The following is a 12,799-nucleotide window of genomic DNA, read 5'->3' as shown; positions in this document are numbered from 1 at the left end:
TTTTATTATTTTTATATATATTTTTTGCACATGAGTTCTTATGTGGTGTTATTATATATGTCTAAAATGGATAACCGTTGATACATGAAGACTAAATAGTTTATGATGAGCGCTATAGTTTGTTTATGTACCTAAATTTATTTAGTGTGTATATACACTTGTTCATTTGTTCATGTACTTGATATGGTTCTTGGTAATGACAGATGTAGAGAACTTTAGATGCCATATATATGCCAAGCGTTAAGTGGATTTACAGCGAGAATGCGAATTCAACTGCACTTTATTTTTACTCTGATAGATGAACTAATTTGTTTTTATACACAATTTTTCCATATTTATATGTACGTGATGTTGTAGCCCAACTGAGACACATCCGGTTTTTATTTTTTATATATGTTCGCTCAGATCCATGCTTCGCAGGTTTATAGTGATGCAGTAGCCTAAGTTGAATTATATTTAGCTAATATTCAGAATAGATGCATTTGCTAGTGCTTGTATGCATTTTTTAAACACAAATATGCTAGGATAGCAGCGATATTATGGCTGATGTTTTTAAACACAAACTCTTTTTTGGTATTCTTGATTGAATGATTAATCAATTAACTTTCCCGCCTTGCTGTCAGTAAGGAGTATAAAATGGGGTTGTTGTTTGTGTATTTTATTGTCTGATGAAGCGTGGGATGACCCACGCGAAAGCGCTTGCTTCACATTTTTGTATGGAATAAAGATCGTTTTTTACTACATCCTGCTGAACGTATTAATTTTGGTCTTCATCGTGGTTTGGTACTTCTGTTATCTACACTTGGATTTTATGTTTTGGAAGGAGCACCATTAGGCAGAGGGGTTGCTTCCTTTTTTGCCATGTGTATCATATTAACATGTACTGCGTATGACAAAGTGGTGTATGTTGTGTGCATGTGTATTGACTCTGTCTATACAATGTCCAGTACAGTGTACCACAATTGTTTGGGATGCTCTGTGTATTGCATGTGTTTGAGGCAGCTACTCATGTTACTGGGATGTGCATAGTCCCACAGAAAACATGCAGAACATGCATTATGTGTAGGTGTTTTACATGTGTATATGGCCTACAACTCACCTATGACATGCACATGTTAGTTGCTATATTAAATGTAGAACACTCACCAGCATGGGTCTGCTGTCTTGCTGTCACACCAGAGGGACCTACAAGGATATGAGACAGTTTGTCAGTGTCAACAACTATGGCACTGCTGCGAGTTTGCAATTGTATAGTAGTACAACGGTTGACAGTCACAGGCATACAGATTATGTTCCAAATGATCAGTATTGCACAGCACCAGGCTCCACATCTTCTAAATACACAGTACACATCTGACATATGCATGTTCTAACAATCGAGCTAACAGTAGTCTACAGATATTCCATGTTACCTGCATGCTCCGAGTCAACTCGCTGGGTGACTCCGGCCTCCATGATGACACATGTCTGTTGTAGTGGTTGGCCAGGAGCCACCACACTGAGGAGCAGCTCTTCCATTCTGGTGAGGGGCGGATGTAATGCTGCACCACCACCTGTGGCAAGCTGTTGTCTGCGGACATCAGAGGCATGCTGCCGGACATGTCTAATTAAATCACTGCAGTGATGGTGTACCTGCTCATAAGTCCGGTTATGCATGCCTACGTCATTAACCCAATGGACAACATCTTGCCACAGTGCAGTGCGCTCATGCTGGTCCTGGCTGGTTCTGGAGAACAGCAGGGTGTGATATTGTACTAGGGTGGATATAACGATTTCCTCCTCTTCAGGGGAATACACAGGGTTGAGTTGGTGAGACATGTCCCTGGAAGACAATAAAACAATAATTGTGAGCAAGTCATGTGGCACACTTAACATTCTAAAGTACAGATATCAATGAAATGCCATATATAGCAACCTATTGGCTGTCAGTAGATGCACACTTTTAATACCACATATCAGTGCTTAGCCCACAACTGCCTGACAGTGCCTGGCATGTTCTATATATTAAACCATGTTCTGCACAACAACAAAGTGAAACCAGTATGTAAGACTATACAACAGTACATGGCACACTGTATGTGACACAATGCACCACCTTGCCACAGGAGGTATATATGAAGTTAATGCATACAGAAATATGTCATCCATTGAAATGATTGTAAAGTACAGTTACAGTACTACCAGTACACCACACTACTTGATAGCAAACCCCTAAGTAACATATGTGCACATTCATCAATATAGGTGGCATACTGCTGTACTACACTATACATGTTGCTAGATATGCACTTATATCCTGTAACACACATACAACCGAGGCCATGTTACAGGCATACCCACACACACATCAGACATACCTACAAGACACAAGGGTATAGCAACCCAGATGAGCTTTACCTGTGTACCATACAGTACTGTGTTGCAGCACTTACAAAACCTTATGCCTGAGGTATGTAATGTGTGAGGACAACAGGTAACAAACAAAACAGTGTTCCCAAGCAATGTGGTACACACCATACTGTGCTGTGTAGGCCTACAGCTTCAGGTAGTACTATAGCTCATATGGGATTTGTATTCACTAGTGTTAACAATCAATAAGCATACATGTACTGCTTTAGCCAACAATGGCACACTCCAGTCAACACCATGGGACTATGTCCCACCGTATGCCATACTGCTTTTTCTGCCTAGCAATAACATACATATCTTTTGCGGGGATCAGAGCTAGAACACTACATACCATGATATAAACAGTTTCCCACTAGGCTATCACACATATACACAACGTTGACACATTCACCTACACATTCACCATGACACTGAGTCAACCTCACATAGCAATTAATGCAACAAGTACATGCGTGTGTGTATCGGGTCCTAGGTAGCTAATAGGCTATTAGCCGTAGGGCCTATATAAGCCTAGCCATATGGTACCCTGCCCTTCAACACCCATGTAATTTAAGTTCATGTGCCCCTGTCATGCAGAGAAACAGAGGTGATTCCCAGGTTGTATTTCATATCTCACATCCATTCATCATGATTATTCATGACGACTGCTAATGAGGACCTTTCTTTGATAATTGATAGGTAGTTAGTTCCAGAGTATGGTATGTGTCTGGGATGAGAATGTACCTCCCCAGCATGTTCTGCTTTTTGATGTTACAAGGTTTAGATCAGTACAGTGTGTAGCTTGTAGGGATTTTGATCTGTTTACATGGAGCATGTCCAACACCTGTGGGTCTGGCATAGCTTTGTATGTTAGGCAGAGTTTGCCTCTGGGTAGGCGGTATGTGACACAGTGTAGCTGTGGTTTTGTAAGACAGTTTGCATAGGGCATCTGTTTGAGTCTGGTAACACTCTTTGTGAGGTATGTGCCTGGCATCTACAGTTGCTGGAGATGTCTTCTGAGATACATACCAAAAGGGCATTTGTACTCTATGATGGGTTTTATGACTGATGAGTAGAGTGGAGCACTGACCTCTTTTTCCATGGATGACACACCTTTTCTTATGACATGTGGACCGTACACAGTTTACATGACTAGTGTGGCACTGTGATTATCAAAAGGGACACTACTGTGCACCTGTGTCCCGTGGTCTCTTATCACACTTTTGGTGTTGAGTAGACTACCACCTATGTGGTAGTTCATGGGTACAGGGTTTTTAACAAAAGAGATGGCAATACATTTACAACATTGAGCTTGAGCGTACATATAAACATCCATTGGTGTACATATAGATTTACATATAGGCACATATACAGTCCACCATTCATGGTGGGAATATCAATTATGCAAAGGTTGACAGGGATACAGTTATGTACTAATATTGCACCGTCTTGTGCAGACTGCATTGAAGGTATTTCAGCCTATGTATCTTTAGCAGGACTCCCTGTCTGGAAGACTAAAAACCTAACAAATCATACCCACAGTGTTTAAACACCACATGTCATATACCAGCACTGTATGCTGTCTTGTTTGCCACACACTACAACCTACATAAAAATATGCACATAACAACCTTCACCAACATATATATGTCCACCCTTCACAAACAGTTGCAGTATGTCCCTTGCTCTATGCACATGTTAAGATGCTAATATATCTGACACATAAATATCTCTCCATATGTGTGTGCCATACACACACAAGGTCTACACTGTTGTAGGTCCGTAGACCTCACGGATGACCTGTTGGGCCTAGCTACAACATGAACAGTTGTCACATGTGTGCATAACAGTAATATTACAGGGAGTATTTATAGCTGCTAATGCTACATTACTATACTAGCCTGGTACAGCAGTTGCCAATGCTAAGCTACACATTATATGACTATCATGCATGTGTTACTCTGTCACATCCAGGTTTATATATCTGTTTGCACTACTCCCCAAACAGCCATTATACACAGTACTGTACAGAACATAGATAACATGATCAGATGTTTGACATTTAATGCTGAGCTACATATGTCACAGTTATGTCCCACTGCACACAGCTCACACTAATTTGTCCATGGCAGAAGTTATGCATGGCATCAATGCATGCATACCTACTGCTGCCACATATGCATGTTCCAAAGTATGTACAGTACTCTTCATAAACATCTACTACTTGCCGGTAATCACATATCTGTTACATACCTGTTTGTCACTTTCAGGTCCGTCTGTATATGTTTTGACAATTTTTCTTTGTATTAATTATGTAAAGTTTGCTTTTACTAAATTTTTTTGGTTATTAATTAAGTTTTTTTTTACTTAATTAATATTTTTGGTTACTAATTCAGTATATTTGTTTTACTTAATATTTTTTTTGTTTTATTAAGTAATAATTTTTATTTTACAGATGCTATAACACTTGCAATGTAATGATTGCATGTGGGGATAGCAAGTACAGTCTGCTTTTATAGGTATCTGCACATGTGCATGTGATGACCTCTGCACCATTTGGTGCCCAGCATTTGGTAAATGCATACAGCCTGCTGTGTGGTAATTGCAGTACTCACTGTCATAGCAACCCAATGCTATAAATTGCTAAGTTATGTAGGCGTAGCCCTTTCAGATTTCCAGAGTTGGGCCCATGCTTGTTTGCTGTGGAGACTGTTGTTTAAGTAAGAAGGTTGGTATACTTCTTATATCTGAAACTAGAGGTCTAGACAGTGATGTACATGTTGTACTCAGACCTGACTGTTGCCACTTCCAGTACAGAGCTATCAGTGTAAAGTTTAACTCACCCCTACAAATGCTTACACAAGATATATGTGAGTATGTAGTTTCTTTTCTACTTATATAATTAACTGCCATACAAAAGTAGTTATTGAGAAGTATTCTTTTGGCACATGAACTGTTTGTGAACTGTTATACTGTGCATATTAATGTACTCACTTCTGCAGGGTTTGTGTTTTTTATTGCTGACATTAGCACAGGATTCTCAGGAAAACTGGACAATTCCAGTACGGAGTATGCCTATGTACATCCTTGGTAGACCCTAAACACACACATGTATATTTAAAATTTGTGGGGGGGGGGTGCAGGCATACAGAGAGCATTATGTATTATTGTGCGAATGTTATCTTACTGGACTTGAAGGATTGGTGTGTACCTGTTAGTTTATCAAGGCAGGTGCTCTGTCCACCTTTCTGAATAACATCAGTACTTCTCAGAGGGATTCAGAGGGACACAGCTAAAATATGTTTCACAATCAGGGGCATCCCTGAAAAGTAGTCACAGTTAGGAACTATGGCCTCTGCCCTAATCAGATATGCCAGTGTTTGTCTTGCTATGATACTGTGGGGGGTTGTAAAGTGCCTCTATAATATTATTTGCTGCTAGAATGGCAGCTTCTCTTATCACAGTCATGTAATGCAATTCCACAACAATTGCTGGTAAAGATCCACAGAACAAGCTTTGTGTTATGGCCTTCCTATTTTTCCTTTACATTCACTCATTGTATTGCATGATATATTTATTTCAGCACCAAGTTATTGTATATCTGCTGTGGCTTAGTGGTGCTTCATGCAATCTAGTGTGTCCAAGGTCTGGGGTTCAAGACTGACAGAGGTGTTTTATTTTGCTGCTGAGCAGAACAAGGGCCCTGACATACAGAGTGACTAAGGCACTTTTAAGCAGTTGTAAGTGGGTTTGCATGGGTTTGCGTGATGCTTAGCAATATTTAGCTAAGCACACATATGCGCACACTCACTTAAACCTGCTAACTACTGCTAAAAAGTGCTTCCTCCCGCAACCCCCCACGCTAATTCCTTTGAAAGAAAAGAAAATGGGGAGACAGGAAAGTGGTGAAAAAGGGGGCACAAAGAGGGAAAGACAGCAGGGAAACAAGCTCAGGATGTGCAGGACGGGTGTAGGGAAGGTCCATAGCTGCCCATTTCTTTACCAGCAACAGCTGTGCATATGCAATAATATTTGGAGTGAAATTTGAAACCTTCCACCCCTGAGAGAGGGGTGAGGACAACAAAGTATGTTGTACTGCCAATTACAATTATCAGTTTACATGTCCAGCGGACATGTGTGCGAAATGGGCAGCTATGTATGGGGCATAATTTGTTTGTGGGAACAGATTGCCCGTTTTTTTTTTTTTTTCAGGTGAGAGTGGAATGTGAGATAGAGGAAGTAGGTATATTTGGGGAGGTAGGTTGGGGAGGAAAACAGACAAGACAAACAAGACGCATACTGGAGCGGAGTATGACACATGGGGTGGGTGAACACAATTGACGGGGATGGATGTTTGGAAATCGCAAGCCCATGAGCCTACAGATGGAAACAGTGGAACTGAGATCCCCACCCATGGGCAGTCACCACTGGGCCTTCACAGCCCCAATGATGGCTGTGCTGGGGACTGCATAGGAGGGGCAGGCTCACCCGTGAGTCATGCCACTCTCGTCTTGAGCAGGCATAGGGGATCAGCGACTGAACGCTGGATCTCCCTACGCACCACAGCCTGGACTCTTCGGAGGGTGACAGGTGGCCCTTCTCTGCCCATGCTTGCATGGGGGGGGGATGAGCACCATCCCCTGCAGTGCTTCCACCCGAAGGTGGCACAGGACAAATGGAGGAGGGGTGCCCAGGCTGGGCACTGGACCTGCTGGTGCCAGGTGCAGTCGCCAGCTGAGGAGGGACAGGTGGGTCTGCTGGGACCGGCCTTCCCATACGTTCTGTGATTAGGTGTGTTTAATTACAACATAGACAACAGCATTCCAAATTAGTTGTAACAGCATGTAGTAATATTCCCATTAACCCAACACACCAGGGTTCCAACAGTTGAACAGCAAGCATAATACATGCATATATTGAATGACAGTGGACATTACAACAGCATGCAGGGATGATTGGTGGCAACAGGCCACCAAGATTGTGGTGTTTGAACAGGGCACATGCATCAAAGTAAATGCAGATATTTATAGAACAATAGGACATATGTCCCAACAAATGTTTTGAGATTAGACATACCCATTGAGGTGTGGAATTGCATTGCTTATGCACATACAGTAGGGTATAGAAAGAAACCTCCATTAACATCTTATAAGTACTTTTAGTCTACACTACATTCCTATTGACTGCAGGTGTATATCCCCTACATGTATTATTACACTTGGCAACATGCATTAGGTTGTGTAATGGGTTTGGCTAGTTCATTATATACCTGACCTATATCTGACATACTAACTGTCCAAGATGCAGATGTTACTGCTACATAGTTTTATATTTCATTTATATTTATATATCTACATATCTGGATGTGTTCATGTGACATTTTCAGTTAAATTTCTACAGAACCCTACATTTCATGTAGCACACTCACATTTCTGGGTAACACATTAACAAGCTACTCATGTGACAGATTTACCTATGCATGCCAGCCATTATCCGACTGTTGAGGACTGTATATATGCTTCACAACTACTGGCACTTCCTTCCTCCACTTTATATGGGACTGCCCAACTGTGGGTTGACAGCACTTAATACAACAGTACTATTTATATAATGCAAGGGTACAACAACATGTCAAAGTAAGTGACACAGACACACTCCAAGTATTAAACCATTATTGATTACATTACACACTTTTCTACAGGCTCTCACCTTTATCTGATATTACAGTGCATACGGAAGACATATTCAAGACATATTATACCTTTATTATTAGGTTACAACACTCTTTTTCAGGCCCACTAACTTATTGTATATGACAGTACATGCATAGATATTATTCTGGACTTATTTTACATTTATTAATGGGTTACTACACTCTTTTTCTGGCTCTCTGACTTATTTTATATAACAGTACATGCAGAGGAATTATTTAGGGCATTTATTGGCTGTATTATTGGGCTACAACACTTTTTTTCAGACTCTCTCACCTATTTTATATAACAATACATGCAGAATAATTACTAACCTGCCTGGTGGCACAGCCTTAGCAGCCTATCTGCATAGGCTTGCTGATTCGCAGCACGGACACCTGCAGCTGTGAAGTAAATAAAGGGATATTGAGACATACCTATCCATTATATAGACTAGATTAGTATGTCTTACATACTTCATTCCATGGCTACCTACTCAGTAGTGGGGCATCTTGCATTCCACGGGCCTCCTGTATCCATTGGTTCAGTAGGTCCTGTTTCCATCTCTTCAGGTCTGCATGGTGTTGTCGGTCCTGCTCACCAGTTCAAGGGATGGCTGTGGCACTGCTGAGATCATGAGCTAACCGGTTCCAAGCCTCTGCTTTGTACTCCGTCCCTTGGAACTGGCCCTGCAGGAGTCTGGACTCATGACAGTGGACAAGGAGCCAAACCATGTATTTTGACTCCTCGATGCCCCAGCGTTGCGCTCAAAAGCATGTACCCTCTCCAGCACCAGCCATTCTGACTGCAGATGGGAGCTACAATCAGTTATGGTGAGTATTCCCGCCTATGGAGCTTACATTTTCCGCATTTCCCGCACTTTTTTATGACTGGCCATTTTTGAAAATTCTCGGCTGACTGCAGACCTGCTTAGCAATGGTTAATCTACCATTTATAAGTATATGTATGATAACAGTGGCTGTTTATCCTAAGCTGTCATGGCTTAGTGGTTCAGTACTTTGATTATGGTGTACAGTGTACTGGGTTCGAACCTTGTCATTGTTTTTTAATTTTACTACTGTCCAGACAGGCTAGGGGGTGTGGCTGTGTTTAGGCAACTTTGCTCTACGTTGCTCCACGTTGCCCTATGGTGCACTGGTTAGCGCAGTGCACACCTCCATGCAAACTTATTACGCTGGGTAAAGCGCTGCTTAGCTATGGGTAACTATATTGCACTGGGTAAAGCGCTGCTTAACTATGGGCAACTATATTGCACTGGGTAAAGCGCTGCTTAACTACGGGCAACTATATTGCGCTGGGTAAAGCGCTGCTTAACTACGGGCAATTATATGTCAAGATCCTTCTTATATTTATAAATATACATTTTGTTCACCGGTACATAGGCCATTTCAATGCTTTTTAGTAAAACTTTATTCATATATGTCAGGAATTATTTCATATACTAATTTAAAACATAAAATAGAAAGAGGAGTGGTGGGACTCGAACCATGCATGCCTCCTCTTTGTGTGAATGCTCTACCACTACACTATTGCTATTTGGCTTAATTTGCCTAAACATTCCTTATTATGCTCTTTAATGTCGAAATTGCTAACTGCAGCTAAGCAATGGACACACCCACGCAAACATCAATTCAACTATATTGCGCTGGGTAAAGCGCTGCTTAACTACGGGCAATTATATGTCAAGATCCTTCTTATATTTATAAATATACATTTTGTTCACTGGTACATAGGCCATTTCAATGCTTTTTAGTAAAACTTTATTCATATATGTCAGGAATTATTTCATATACTAATTTAAAACATAAAATAGAAAAAGGAGTGGTGGGACTCGAACCATGCATGCCTCCTCTTTGTGTGAATGTTCTACCACTACACTATTGCTATTTGGCTTAATTTGCCTAAACATTCCTTATTATGCTCTTTAATGTCGAAATTGCTAACTGCAGCTAAGCAATGGACACACCCACGCAAACATGCGCAAATACGGGCAACTATTTCGGGAATTCGAGAAAAAAAAATAAAAGTTTTACATTTTATAACTGTACTGGGGGTTTACAATGTAAGGGAGTGTAATGTTGGGTATGTAGACATTTGAGTGGACTCGCTCATGTGTGTTGAAATTTCACAATTCAGACATTTGCAGGGGCATGGATCTTTGGACTGCTCGGCAGTCAGACCCGCCCCCTGACTTCCTGCACAGTCCATGTTAGACTCGGAGTGGAGTCAGCGTGTCCTCATGAATATGCATGGCACACTGATGTCATACCGTTCCAAGTGCAGTGTCCGAGTAAGACTTATTTAGTCTTACACGGAGGATTCGTGAATCCTGGGGATAACCAGATCCATTCTTTCAGGCAATACAGATTTCTGATTGGCTTGCTGTTGTTAAATTTTCCTTTGATTTTTAGCCTTTATTTTAAACTTAATATTTTTTTTCTGAAAAGAGCAAATTTCATTTATAGGGGATCAATTCAAGTGGGCATTTTTGAATGTAGGGATTGTACATAGCTACATTGTAGTGAATTGGAAATGTGTGCTGTGCTTCAGTTTATTTAGTTAATTCATGTGTTCATATTCATATAGTTCACATTTCAGGCTATTCGCCCAAGGGCATTATCATATAAGCCTTTACGCCCACCCCTTTAGTTGAATAAAACTATTGCTCTAAAACTATGCCGTGGTCATTTTGTTGTGCCTCGTCAATAAGCCTGGGGTATATCTGCAATGTCCATCCCATGCATCCATCCATTGGTCAAGATTCTCTTGAACAAGACCGCCTCACATGTTCCGGTGTTTTTGTACCGGATTGTGGAGTCTCTGGAGTCTCACCAACTTCCCTCCTGTCCCTCCAGCATATTTATTTATAACCGCGGTGCCAAGGTTCCTCCGCCCCGCTCTTTGTGGGGACTTTTTCTAGATGAAGCAGGTATAATCATATTCATCAACCTGGGTGCTTATATATCTTATAAGTGAGTCACCTCTAAACCCAAGAGGTAAATGCAGTATGAGACTGAATAGTTTCTTTCAGTCGACAGCATAAGACATATTTTTTGATTTTTGTATTTTTTTATCCTTTTTTTTGGGGAACTTTGGGGCCTGCAGGTCAGAGGTGTGATCAGAGATATTCAAGGCAGGGCATTGGTCTCATCAGGTCCAATAAGGATGAGTGAGGGGGATTGGCGCCTTGACCTCTAGATGTGACCCCCTTCATGAGGTGGCAGGTGACATAGAAGCTGCCTACTTTAACTACTTAGCGCAACATGTAAAGAGTGTGTCAAGCATTGGTCCTGTCAACCTCCCTGACTTCTTTCTGTGCTTTGTGGATTGCCACCTATACCATATAGTTGGGGTAGCCTTGTTTTTCTTGTAGGTATGACTATGCATTTTTTGGCGTTTAACTTCAGGCCATGGCTCTGGGATGTTTGGGGGCTTCAGTAATTTTCACATCATTTGAACTAATTCTGAGCATATCTGGAGTTTTCCTTGACTTTAGAGTTAATTTAGTCTTTGTTAAATTAAGTGTAGCATTTACTGTACTTTGGGGGATTGTTGGCTAGGCGTTTTAGGGTGATCATTTCCTATGTTTTCTGTGAACAGATGCAAATGTAATTTTTTTGTCATTGTAGTGAAGTGCAGATTGCAGTCTGTATTCACTTACTTTTTATTTATTTAATTTAGCATTTTCAAGATATACTAAATGTAGATCATAGATTATGGGTTGGTTTTGATAGGCAATGGTATTTAGAAGTGCCAGTGACTCTGTTTTGTGTGTGCAGACTTTAAACTCTCACTAGTTTTTTATGAGTAGAATAAATACATCAGATTTCAAGGAATATTGGCAGCGTTGTTGATGTCCCAATCGATTCATAAATATTCTGACGTGACTAACTCATATCCCCACGCCTTGCCATTACCCCCCCCCCCAGGCTGCAACGGCGTTTTCCAGTAGAGCTATACCAGCCTCTAAGGCACGGTAAGAAAGAAAGGTATCTCAACTGAAAGGTCTATAAAAATGATTAAGAAGAAAGAGCTTCCAGCCTTGCTTGATAGGTCAGAGGCATCAGACCTGGGATGCTTTTGGTCAGGAACCTTTAAACTCTGTCTGATTCTTTGATATGTTTTGTTATCAGTCCAAGTACCTAAGTCCCTCACTACCATTGCATTTTGTAATGGTGTGTTCTCTATACAGTAGGGTGTGGGGAGGATTTGTCCAAATAAAAGTGAAAATACTACCCTTTTTAGCACTTAGACCATTTTAGTCCACTGAAAATTTACTCGGAAGAGTTCATTCTGTAGGTATTGGGTGACATAGGGTAACTTAGCAAAAAAAAAAAAAAAAAATAGCAGGCATCTGCAATATCTGCAAACCTTGCTATCCTCGGGCCTTGCCTCTCTGGTTGGAAATCTGAGAAATGAATACCAAAAAGGAGAGAACACAGCAGTGAACCCTGAAAGACACCACTGGTAAAATTCATATTTTCTGATGAGGCATATATTGTGTGTGTTCTGTCTTTCATTTTTTTAATATCCATCTTAAAAAAATGATGTCAATTTTTAATGCATTTAACTTTTTTATGATGTCTGGATGGGGAATGGTGTCGCTTGACTTGGCCGCATCAGGATATACCTCATACACTGCATGACAGCCATCTATATAATCAATAAATGTTTCAAAGAAATATACCAGATTAAATAGA

Source organism: Protopterus annectens, chromosome 3.part0, assembly GCF_019279795.1.
Source record: "Protopterus annectens isolate FY-2018-M chromosome 3.part0, PAN1.0, whole genome shotgun sequence".
In the NCBI taxonomy this organism is placed as follows: domain Eukaryota; kingdom Metazoa; phylum Chordata; order Ceratodontiformes; family Protopteridae; genus Protopterus; species Protopterus annectens.
Note: the sequence above shows the minus strand (reverse complement) of the source record.